We start from the raw sequence: 14,044 nt of genomic DNA, 5'->3' as shown, positions 1-14,044 counted from the left end.
CATCAATAGTTATACTATTGCTATAGAACTATTACAGATCAATAGTTACACTATTACTATAGAACTATTACACATCAATAGTTACACTATTACTATAGAACTATTACAGATCAATAGTTACACTATTACTATGGAACTATTACACATCAATAGTTACACTATTACTAGCGAACTATTACACATCAAAAGTTAAACTATTACTACAGACCTATTACACATCAATAGTTAAACTATTACTATAGACCTATTGCACATCGGTAGTTACACTACTACTATAGAACTATTACACATCAAAAGTTAAACTATTACTATAAACCTATTGCACACAATAGTTAGACTATTACTATAGAACTATTACACATCAATAGTTACACTATTACTATAGAACTATTACACACCATAGCTAAACTATTACCTTAGAACTATTACACATCAATAGTTACACCATTACTATAGAACTATTACACATCAATAGTTACACTATTACTATAGAACTATTACGGACCAGTAGTTATACTATTACTATAGAACTATTACACATCAATAGTTACACAATTACTACAGAACTATTACAGATCAATAGTTACACTATTACTATAGAACTATTACACACCATAGTTACACTATTACTATAGAACTATTACACATCAATAGTTACACTATTACCTTAGAACTATTACACATCAATAGTTACACCATTACTATAGAACTATTACACATCAATAGTTATACTATTACTATAGAACTATTATAGATCAATAGTTACACTATTACTATAGAACTATTACACATCAATAGTTACACTATTACTATAGAACTATTACACATCAATAGTTACACTATTACTATAGAACTATTACAGATCAATAGTTACACTATTACTATAGAACTATTACACATCAATAGTTACACTATTACTATAGAACTATTACAGATCAATAGTTACACTATTACTATAGAACTATTACACATCAATAGTTACACTATTATTAGCGAACTATTACAGATCAATAGTTACACTATTACTATAGAACTATTACACATCAATAGTTACACTATTACTATAGAACTATTACACATAATTAGTTACACTATTACTATAGAACTATTACTGATCAATGGTTACACTATTACTATAGAACTATTACACATCAATAGTTACACTATTATTAATGAACTATTACAGATCAATAGTTACACTATTACTATAGAACTATTACTGATCAATAGTTACACTATTACTATAGAACTATTACACATCAATAGTTACACTATTACTATAAAACTATAACACATCAATAGTTACACTATTACTATAGAACTATTACACATCATTAGTTACACAATTACTATAGAACTATTACACATCAATAGTTACACTATTACTATAGAACTATTACACATCAATAGTTACAGTATGACTACACAACTATTACACACCATAGTTGCACTATTACTATAGAACTATTACACATCAATAGTTACACTATTACTAGCGAACTATTACACATCAACAGTTACACTATTACTATAGAACTATTACACATCAATAGTTACACAATTACTACAGAACTATTACAGATCAATAGTTACACTATTACTGTAGAACTATTACACATCAATAGTTACACTATTACTATAGAACTATTACAGATCAATAGTTACACTATTACTATAGAACTATTACACATCAATAGTTAGACTATTACTATAAAACTATTACACATCAATAGTTACACTATTACTATAGAACTATTACACATCAATAGTTACACTATTACTATAGAACTATTACACATCAATAGTTACACTATTACTATAGAACTATTACACATCAATAGTTACACAATTACTACAGAACTATTACACATCAATAGTTACACTATTACTATAGAACTATTACACATCAATAGTTACACTATTACTATAGAACTATTACAGATCAATAGTTACACTATTACTATAGAACTATTACACATCAATAGTTAGACTATTACTATAGAACTATTACACATCAATAGTTACACTATTACTATAGAACTATTACACATCAATAGTTACACTATTACTATAGAACTATTACACATCAATAGTTACACTATTACTATAGAACTATTACACATCAATAGTTACACTATTGTTATAGAACTATTACAAATCAAAAGTTACACTATTACTATAGAACTATTACACATCAATAGTTACACTATTGTTATAGAACTGTTACACACTAATAGTTACGCTAGTACAACAGACCGATTAAACATCAATAGTTAGACTATTACTATAGAACTATTACAAATCAAAAGTTACACTCTTACTACCAAACTATACACGTCAATAGTTACAATATTACTATTGAACTATTATACACTAACATTTTTACTATTACTATAGCACTATTTCACACACATAGTTACACGATTACTACAGAACTATTAAATATCAATAGTTACACTATTACTACAGAACTATTACAGATCAATAGTTACACTATTACTACAGAACTATTACAGATCAATAGTTACACTATTACTACAGAACTATTACAGATCAATAGTTACACTATTACTACAGAACTATTACAGATCAATAGTTATACTATTACTACAGAACTATTAAATATCAATAGTTACACTATTACTAAAGAACTATTACAGATCAATAGTTACACTATTACTATAGAACTATTACAGATCAATAGTTACACTATTACTATATAACTATTAAATATCAATAGTTACACTATTAATACAGAACTATTACAGATCAATAGTTACACTATTACTACAGAACTATTACACATCAATAGTTACACTATTACTACAGAACTATTAAATATAAATAGTTACACTATTACTATAGAACTATTACACATCAATAGTTACACTATTACTATAGAAATATTACATATCAATAGTTACACTATTACTATAGAACTATTACACATCAATAGTTACACTATTACTATAGAACTATTACACATCAATAGTTACACTATTACTACAGAACTATTACTGATCAATAGTTACACTATTACTATAGAACTATTACACATCAATAGTTACACTATTACTACAGAACTATTACACATCAATAGTTACACTATTACTACAGAACTATTACACATCAATAGTTACACAATTACTACAGAACTATTAAATATCAATAGTTACACTATTAATACAGAACTATTACAGATCAATAGTTACACTATTACTACAGAACTATTAAATATAAATAGGTACACTATTACTATAGAACTATTACACATCAATAGTTACACTATTACTATAGAAATATTACATATCAATAGTTACACTATTACTATAGAACTATTACACATCAATAGTTACACTATTACTATAGAACTATTACACATCAATAGTTACACTATTACTACAGAACTATTACTGATCAATAGTTACACTATTACTATAGAACTATTACACATCAATAGTTACACTATTACTACAGAACTATTACACATCAGTAGTTACACTATTACTATAGAACTATTACTCACCAATAGTTACACTATTACTACAGACCTATTACACATCAATAGGTACACTATTACTACAGACCTATTACACGTCAATAGGTACACTATTACTACAGACCTATTACACGTCAATAGGTACACTATTACTACAGAACTATTTCACGTCATTAGTTAGACTTTTACTACAGAACTATTACAGATCAATAGTTACACTATTAAAATGTAATTATTACCCATCAATTGTTTTACTATTACTATAGAACTATTACACATCAAGTAGTCATACTATTACTATAGAACTATTACACACGAATAGTTATACCATTACTATAGAACTATTACACACTAACAGGTATACTATTACTGCAGAACTGTTACACACTAATAGTTATACTATTACTATATAACTATTACGCTTCAATAGTTATGCTATTACTATAGAACCATTAGAAACTAATAGTTATACTATTACAATAGAACTATTACACACTAATAGTTATACTATTACTATGCTGAGTATAGAATAATTTACTATCTATGACTTACATTCTTGAGCCTACCAACAAACTAATATTTCTTTACCTTCTGGTTTACTTGTTTAGGTTTTTTTTGTACAAACAAATTAAACTTATATCTTCTTTCCAATAATAGTTTTCCCTGTGAAGGGATGTTTGCTTGTTGTTATGTATCATAGTTCACTCAATACATTTTTAGCATCTAATGAATGGCGAGGGCCTTTCCAACTGAGAGGGGTTTTTTGTAATTAAGTGGCACACTGTGGACTCTTTTTCACCAATGTCATGCTAGCCCTGCCATTCCCTCCCTGGTTCTCACAGCAGCACGACTGAATGATTCTCTACATAGCCAAAAGTATGTGGACACTTCTTCAAATTAATGGATTCAGCCATTTCAGCTACAGACGTTGCTGACATGTGTATAAAATCAAGCACACTGCCATGCAATCTCCATAGACAAACATTGGCAGTAGAATGGCCTTGCTGAAGAGCTCAGTGACTTTCAACATGGTACCGTCATAGGATGTCACCTTTCCAACAAGTCAGTTTGTTAAATTTCTGCCCTGCTAGATCTGCCCCGGTCAACTGTAAGTACTGTTATTGTGAAGTGGAAACGTCAAGGAGAAACAACGGCTCAGCCGTGAAGTGGTAGGCACGCAAGCTCACAGAACGGGACTGCCGAGTGCTGAAGCGTGTAGCACGTAAAAATTATCTGTCCTCGGTTGCAACACTCACTACCAAGTTCCAAACTGTCTCTGGAAGCAACGTCAGCACAATAACTATTTGTCGGGAGCTTCATGAAATGGGTTGTCATGGCCGAGCAGCCGCACACAAGCCTAAGATCACCACACGCAGTGCCAATCGTCGGTTGGAGAGGTGTAAAGCTTGCTGCAATTGGACTCTGGAGCAGTCTAAACACATTCTCTGGAGTGATGAATCACGCTTCACCATCTGGTAGTTCGAGACGAATCAGGAGAGCACTACTTGACCTAATGCATAGTGCCAACTGTAAAGTTTGGTGGAGTAGGAATAATGGTCTGGGGCTGTTGTTCATGGTTCGAGTTAGGCCCCTTAGTTCAGGTGAAGGAAAATCTTAACGCTACTGCATACAATGACAATCTAGATGATTCTGTGCTTCCAACTTTGTGGCAACAGTTTGGGGAAGGCCCTTTCCTGTTTCAGCATGACAATGCCCCCGTGCACATAGCGAGGTACATACAGAAATGGTTTGTCGAGATCGGTGTGGAAGTACTTGACTGGCCTGCACAGAGCCCTGATCTCAACCCCATTGAACACCTTTGGGATGAATTGGAACGCGACTGCGAGCCAGGCCTAATCGCCTGTTCCAACATCTAGTGGAAAGCCTTCCCAGAAGAGTGGAGGCTGATATAGTAGCGGGGGGGGGGGACCAAATCCATGATTTTGGAATGACATGTTTGACGATGTAGTGTATGTATATCTGTCTAGATGCTGACTGCACACCACCTCTATCAGCGAGGGGAAAATATTACCCCCTTCCACAACAAAACCAAATTCATCCAAAATATCTCTCACAAAAATATATCTCATAATGTGGTGGCTATGTACCTTATAAGAATCATCTGCTTAGGAGCAGCCATTGTGATAGTGTCCCAGGACCATAGTGAGTAGCATGGGGCAGTCAAAAACACAACAGCGTCACCTCAAGGTCAGAGAAACACCTCAAAGGAAAGCAGAGATGTATTCCTCTCTCTCAGTTCATATTTGTGCCAGTAGTTTATCTCAACTAACTCACCTGTCTCTGTCTGGTGTACAATATGTCTAAGTGTCCATAGCTGTAGAGGAAAAGCATCAGAAAGCGTCTAGACAGGTCAGGTATGGTATGGAGCGTGTGTGTGTGTCTCCTGGTGTGGTGGTGAGACCCTCCTCAGCTCAGCTCAGCTCAGTCCATATAGAAAAACACTTACTGCTAATGCAAATAGCAGGGCAGCATAAATCAGGGGCTACACGCGGCCGGGAGAATATCGTGTAATAGTTATTGCGAAATGAAGTGGCACTGGGATCAATATCCCACTATATCTCACTCTGGTGTAATGGTACAGGGGGAAGCTGGAGGCCAGAGAAGACAGCAGTCCAGTTCTCTCCATCCCTCCACTAGGCTTGTAAATCTGCCTGACCTGCAGCCTGCTACTCTGCTACCCCCTTCTTAAAATGCATACGGAATCAGCAGCCTCCCAAACCAGAATGTAATCCACTGACCTGGAGTCAGCCGTAACAGAGAGGCATGGCTCCCCTTGTCTTGTGGCAGGCCCCGGGTCAGGGATTGACTGGCCGGAAGAGGCTCCGCCTCTCACTAGGAATGAAAGGAATAGTGTTTAAACAAATGTGTTGTTAATTTCAATGTTTGCTGGTAAAATATTTAGATGCTACAGCAGTGGAGTCAGAATGGTTATGTACAGGTACAGGTACAGGTACAGGTACAGGTATAGGTACAGGTACAGTCTCTGTGGTCTGTATAGTTGATTTTCTGAAAGGCTGCTGGTTAGATGTTCTTTCATTTTTTTCAACTAGGAAAATTCAAGTGTATGAGGTTAAATATATTGAATTGAACATTTGGGCACTCTGTGTCAGCCTGTCATATGTGCGATATGAAAATGATGTGAAAATCAAAGGCAGGAGGAGGGATGTTATTAAACATTCACTGCTGAGGTTCGCCCCTCCTTTTGTAAAATGTTTTTTTATGCATATCATGTCTACAAGGTTTCCTTTTCTAGCCTCTGGGTTGAAATGAAACCCACTAACAAACAGCACAAAAGCTTAGCTAGCAGACATGTACGTATATGAAAAATGTGGTCATGATGCCATTTGCAAGCTCATGTAGCACAGGCCCATTCATACACATGGCCCTGTTCTGTGTTAAGTGTGGCCTTATTGGTCAGTAAGAAGAACATTTACAAAGTATGTGAATCAGAAAGCTGAGGATTCAAAATGACAATTGTGGCTTGTTGTTTTCTTTGAGGACAGTGATTGAAATGGATGAAATCAAATTGGATTTCATATTCGACTGAAGGTTGAGGATAATGATTATCTCGTCTTGTGCCTTTCAGGTCTGTGAAGAAGGTTCCTGGTAACGCCACGGCAACACCCGGTAAGTGTGTCCTCACAAATTCATGTTTTTTTTCATCTTCAGTGTGAATTTCACTGTGAGCTCTTCAAAAACCTTCGTCTTTGTCTGATGATTATTTATTTCATTTTTTAACCTTGCTCAATGCATTTAGTTAGAGAACTCCACTATGAGGCGGAGAGGACAGTTGGTTTGGTGGAGAGTGTTCTTTCATGACAGTGGATGTGCAGAAACCCATTACAGTATTGATCTGGAGACCGCGTCCACCTGCTGTATGCCATTCCAGCACTCTGTCACTCACACAACACCAGGGATAAAAAATGGAGAGCCGACTCTCTCAAAACGTGACTTTAGTGAGGACAACGTACAGGTAAAAATCACAGACGCTGACCATGAAATCTTCTGTCACGCCAAAGCATCCCGTGGCGTGGAATTATTACAGTGTGATCTGTACTTTTATAGAATCGATTAAATTAGGTTTTGCCTTGCAAACATTGTAACATGTTCCTTAAGTTCAATTTTATAGTCACACACTGTATGAATTCATGATTTTGTTCATTTAAAATGTTTCTTATGCATTGAATAACTTAGAGTATTTAATCAGCCCCTAGAAAATGAAATTCTACCATAAAGGTAGTAATTATCATGTGACTCAAATTGCTTAAAGGTATAATGGTAATTATTATTTAACAAATGATTAGTATTGATGAAATATTCACTTCATAATATATGATCAATTAAGTGAATATTTCATTGATGATGGTCTGTTCATATATTGTTAGTTGGATGTTACAATGAAATGTAATGTCTCAATTGAAAATAAAATGCAAAAAGGTGAGTTGACTTTGCCAAAGCAGCATCACCATGCTCATGATGGTGGATGAAATGGCAGTGCATCCAGCTATTTTCACTAAGGGCTCTTCTGGTACCCTCTGAGGCACAGATTCATTATAATCAACAACAACTTTTTTAATAGTTAATGTCAAAGCCCCACTGTGTTTAATGCTAGAAGTAATTATCATATAAATTACAAGGCTCTCTTTTATGCGAATTTTCAAGATGCTTTAATGTAACAAACAGATGTTATTGCAATCTTTCCTAATTAGATGTCTGCATTATGTGGTTTTACTAATCAACACCAATGAAGTGCTGTTTTATGTATTTGTATTCATTAATCCACTCAAGTGTACTTTTATGGCTGTGAAGTGGAAGACTTGTAAATGAACGGGCCTGCATGCTCTCTCGAAGAGGAGCCAGATGGAGACGAGAATCATTTTAGTAGCAGGAGCAGGAGCAGGAGCAGGAGCAGGAGCAGGAGCACGAGCACACACACACACACACACACACACACACACACACACACACACACACACACACACACACACACACACACACACACACACACACACACACACACACACACACACACACACACACACACACACACACATACACACACACACACACACACACATATGGTCTTTGTGAGCACTGTGGAGGGATAGAGACATCCTTTCCAGAGCCCTTTCATTTCCAGCTTGTTCATGTTTGTTTTCTGTTCTTTGAGATTCAGGCCATGCAGAACCCTGTATGTCCATGGTGCTCAGCCCCAGCATATGGCCCTCTAGTGTTCTCTTCTCCCAGACAGTCACAGAGTGGGGCACCTCTCTTCTCCTTATCACTCCCTGGCCTCAGTGACCTAGCCTTGAACTTGGAAAGGTTAGCAGGGTCATAGCTGAAGGGTCAAACTGGGAGGGGGAGGGGGGTTAAGGCCAGTCTGACTGTGCAGATTAGGGAGGGAGAGGTCAATAACACTTGGGAAGTAAGCAGTGTTGCCAGACTGCAGTGTTTGCCTCATCTGGCACGATTAACTAAGCAGAGCGTGTGCGTGTAAACCACATGTAAATCGTCCAGTCAAAATGACCTCTGACCTCTGTGTATGGCGTTGTGTGACCAGTGGCCAGCCCCTAATCCCCTCCTCAATGAGTTGACAACAGAGAGTATTGATCAGGTCAGCTGTCTGAGGCTGGGGGTCAAGAGCTGGTCTACAGTAGTCTGGTCAGGCTAGGTCTGTCTGTCTGCTCTGTCTACAGGTATAGTCATGATACGGAGTAAGTTTCTGTCCTCCCCCCAGACCACCAGTGTCCATGTCCAGGGCGACTTGTCCATCTAACTCCATGCTTATGCTTCTGCCCCTGTGTGAAAGATCTCATATGTCTGCATGAGCGTCACTTTCTCGAGGTTAAACTAGATTTACAATAACGCTATGTGTAAGACACAGCAAAAATAACACATTAGAGCTTGTGTTACTGACTCAGGAAATAGCTGCGTTTTCCCCATAAGACAGCACAAATTGTTAAAAGCAAAGCTTACGCTGGAGAGCGGGGGTAACCTACACCCTTTCCCAAAATCACATGCCTGTGGCTCTCCTGAGCGGCAGGCCCCTCAGAACTCCGGCCCCCCTCCAGAGCCCCCTTCTCCCCCGCTGCTCTCCTCTAGGCTCACCCTGAGACGGCCAGCCAGCTCCTACATCTGGACATGGTGAAGAAAGAAGAAAACAAGTGGAAATATATAAATAAAGGGGTTCCTCTCCCCCTCCAAACAGTCTCTCTCTCTGTCTCTGTCTCTCTCTCGCTTTCGCTCTCTCTCTCTCTCTCTCGCTCTCTCTCTCTCTCTCTCTCTCTCTCTCTCTCTCTCTCTCTCTCTCTAACTCTGTTTTACTCATCATCTCTGTCTGTCTGTCTGTCTGTCTCTCTCTCTCTCTCTCTCTCTCTCTCTCTCTCTGTCTCTCTTTCTCTCTCTCTCTCTCTCTCTCCCTCTCTCTCTCTCTCTCTCTCTCTCTCTCTCTCTCCCTCTCTCTCTCCCTCTCTCTCTCTCTCTCTCTCTCTCTCTCTCTCTCTCTCTCTCTCTCTCTCTCTCTCTCTGTGTTGAAGTGGCCAAAGGTAGAACAACATCTGGAGCAGTAGTTTTCTTTTTTTCGGGGAGATCCAGGCCCCTGATAATCCCTCTCCCTCCTCATTAAAGGGAGCTGAATAAACACAGGCCTCTTCCAGTTGTTCCTGCGAATTTCCTCACCGGGCGTCAGGAGACCCGAGCGGGGGGCCCCTGGATCAAAGCTGCCGCCGGACCCGGGAGTGCCAAGGGTGCCGCGCATTGGCGGGGTCGGTCCCATTACCCCTCTCTCTGGGAGCCCCCGAGGCCCCTGGGTCACAGCCTGTCAGCTCTGTGTCCCTCATTCAGGAGGAGGGAGAGGAGGAGAGAGGGAGAGCAGGCCCAGACACACAGCCACTGTATTAGAGCTAAGACAGGGAGCAGGGGATCTGTCCAGGCCTCAGAGAGAGAGAGGGATAGAGAGAGATGAGGTGAGTGGAGTGGAGTTAGGAGAGGCAGGCTGGAAAGGGATTGTTGTGAGAACCTCTGGCTTTAGGTACTTGGGTCTGGTATTTAGTCATCTCAAGGAGTTAACTTTTTGTTCCTGCAGTGTGTGTTGTAGGCTGTGCACCTTCGTTCCTGGTATACACTGTGAACTCATCCACAGGTTTAGAGTAGTGCATTAAAAGGACTTGCTGTAGGGTCTAGTGGTGGAAAACCTTGTAATATAAGCAGCTCTAAAGGAAATATAAATAAACTAAAAATTGCATTTTCATTTTCTTCCATAGAGTCAAAGATGGGGACACAGTTTATGTGATATTGTGGAAAGAAAACAAGGTTTCTGATGGTTTATGTGAGCAGAGCCATGCTCTAATGCACTGACCCTGGTGTGACATACATTTTCTAATTCCCTGCACTTCCTGGCAATCAACTTAGAGGGGCAGTGGTTCGCTGGGAAAGTTTGTTGTTGAGGCAATTAAAGACAGAAAGTAAAGCAACAATAACAGCAGCAGCAGCAGAATCAACACAACAGGAGAGAACCATACCCTGCGGTATAATTGCTTACTCAATAACTCTGAGAGGTGACAAAATTGATCAAATTGCATCCCTGGCGTATTGAAGAAAAGAAAAACAACCTATGTTAAATGGCCAATGTAATCAATTTACCCTGATACTAGGGCAGCAATGTGTCCAGAGCACATAGTACGTAGTTAAAGGGGACCCTAGAGTGTGTTTACGTGAGTGTGTCTGTGTGTACTCCTATCCATGTCGCTTACTTGCTTGTGTGGTTGGTTGGGTGTGTGTGTGTGTGTGTGTGTGTGTGTGTGTGTGTGTGTGTGTGTGTGTGTGTGTGTGTGTGTGTGTGTGTGTGTGTGTGTGTGTGTGTGTGTGTGTGTGTGTGTGTGTGTGTGTGTGTGTGCGTGCGTGCGTGCGCGTGTGTGTGTGCGTGTGTTCGTGTGTGTGCGTGTGTGTGGGACCTTGTGGCCGTCGTCAGGCTACCATCAGCCCCTCCATTAGGTACTGAGCTGTGGGTCAGAGCGGGGGTCCACCTGCCTTGAATACTGATGAGGTGGAGAGCAGAGCAGGGCTGTGGACTACACACACACACAGACCCACACACACATACACACAAAGGACATGTTTGCACGTCACTGAAGATGTGCACATAGACACAAATCACATATACACACGCATACATTTCACGCTCACATTTCACTCTCACATCAGGCATAAATGACAGTAGAAATATACCAGTGCACACATAAACTTATTACCACTAAACATGTGCAGAAAATAATGGCTGAACACATGCAGACAAATACACTCTGCGCTATGAAGTGTATCTGGTTAGCAGATAAAAGCATGCGTCTCTGATTACTGCCTTTCACAGCCTATCACTGGACTCAGACATAGGCCTTTTAAAGAGCACTTCATCAGGAGCAGGCAGATCATAGCTTACACATGCTGAACAAACGTCACACACAGCAGAGTACACACACCGGCGGCACAGCACAAAGGCAAATATGGCCGCGTCCTTCTCCCTCCTCTGTCCTCCTCTCTTCTCGTCTCCTCCCTGGATCTGCAGAGCAGGCACATGCTGGTGACGGGAGATATGTGGACGGTCATTACACAGAGCGGAGGAAACACGCAGCCGCCGAACACACTGGAAATGTTTTCACATGTGCCGCTGTTGACGGGCTGGAGAGCAGACACACACCAACACACACACGCAAGCACACACACACACAATTCCTGAGAATGATGAGATTTATGGGTCAGAATTCAAGCCTGGGCAGGACCCAGAGCAGGAACCATGGCCACAGACTGCTAGGCTCATTCTACTATGTACTGTTTGGATCTCACATGTATATACTGTAGCTGGCTCAAAAAATATGTTCATGTTTTACTACATTTCTACTGCGATACAATGATAAATATTACTTGTACATGCCTGTTTATATGGAAGATGTATTTATCAAGAGTTTTATTACAAACTGCTTTATATTCATTTTCAGAAACATTGGTACATTTACTTTTATTATGAGATTGCTGTGATTTTTCACTATCTAATCATGTCATGGGGTTGTTCAATGACATACATGTATTTGTGTAAAATCTATCACTTGATGATGATAGAAGAATGTTTTTTATAATAATTCAATACAGTAATATCTGTATGTAAAAAAAAAAATACATTTCACATTTTAGTCATTTAGCAGATGTGCGACTTATAGTAAGCGCATTCATCTTAAGATGAATCTTATAGACCACATGACAGTCAAATATAGAGGACACAAATATTTGATTCCAGATTAACAATGGATATATAGACATTGCAAAAAAATATATACATTTTCAGAAAACATCTAAAATATATACCGAACAAAAATCTAAACGTAAAGTGTTGGTCCTACGTTTCATGAGCTGAAATAAAACATCCCAGAAATGTTCCATACCCACAAAAAGATTATTTCTCAAAAATGTTGTGGGCAAATGTGTTTACATTCCTGTTAGTGAGCAATTCTCCTTTTCTAAAATAATCTATCCACCTGACAGGTGTGGCATATCAAGAATCTGATTAAACAGCATGATCATTACACAGGTGCACCTTGTTTTGGGGACAATAAAAGGCCACTCTAAAATGTGCAGTTTTGTCACACAACACAATGCCACAGATGTCTCAAGTTTGGCATGCTGACTGCAAGAATGTCCACCAGAGCTGTTGCCAGATCATTTCATGTTAATTTCTCCACCATAAGCGGCCTAAAACGTCATTTTAGAGAATTTGGCAGTACGTCCAACTGGCCTCACAACCGCAGACCACGTGTACCACGCCAGCCCAGGACCTCCACATTCTTCATATGCGGGATCGTCTGAGTCCAGCCTCCCTGACAGCTGATGAAACTGAGGAGTTTTTCTGTCTGTCATAAAGCCCTTTAGTGGGGAAAAAATGCATTCTAATTTGCTGAGCCTGGGCCTGGGCCTGGGCCTGGGCCATCTTCCTATGCCCTCCCAGGCCCACCCATGGCTGCGTCCCTGCCCAGTTATGTGAAATTCATTGATTAGAGCCTAATTTATTTATTTCAATGGATTTCCTTTATGAACTGTACTGTAAAATCGTTGAAATAGTTGCATGTTGCGTTTATATTTTTGTTCAGTATATGAATTAAACATCTGAGAACAGTCATATTTTACACCCACATGAAGGTACCCATGAGCAATCATTTGTGATGAAAAAATAGAAATGTGAAAAATGTACAGATGTAGGATTTTGGAAATAAAGTCTTAAAAATATCCCGTATGGCTGACTTGTGGCTTCACAGAGGAAGATGGTGAAGTGGTAGAAATATCAGAAGCTGTGGTGCTGCAGCTTTTCTGTTTTGCTGCGGGAATGGGTGTGGGTTTGGAGGGGAGAGTGCAGTGACGGGGGGAAGCCAGGTTGACTTCAAGGCCAGAGAGAGTTGTAGTGACCTGGGGGTCAAGCATGAGCAGTAGGAGACAGAGGCTGGGGGACAGGGTACGTGATGGCCTCGACGCGTCCGACCCACA

This window comes from Oncorhynchus mykiss, chromosome 6 (genome assembly GCF_013265735.2).
Source record: "Oncorhynchus mykiss isolate Arlee chromosome 6, USDA_OmykA_1.1, whole genome shotgun sequence".
Lineage (NCBI taxonomy): Eukaryota > Metazoa > Chordata > Actinopteri > Salmoniformes > Salmonidae > Oncorhynchus > Oncorhynchus mykiss.
This window is presented reverse-complemented; position numbering follows the sequence as displayed.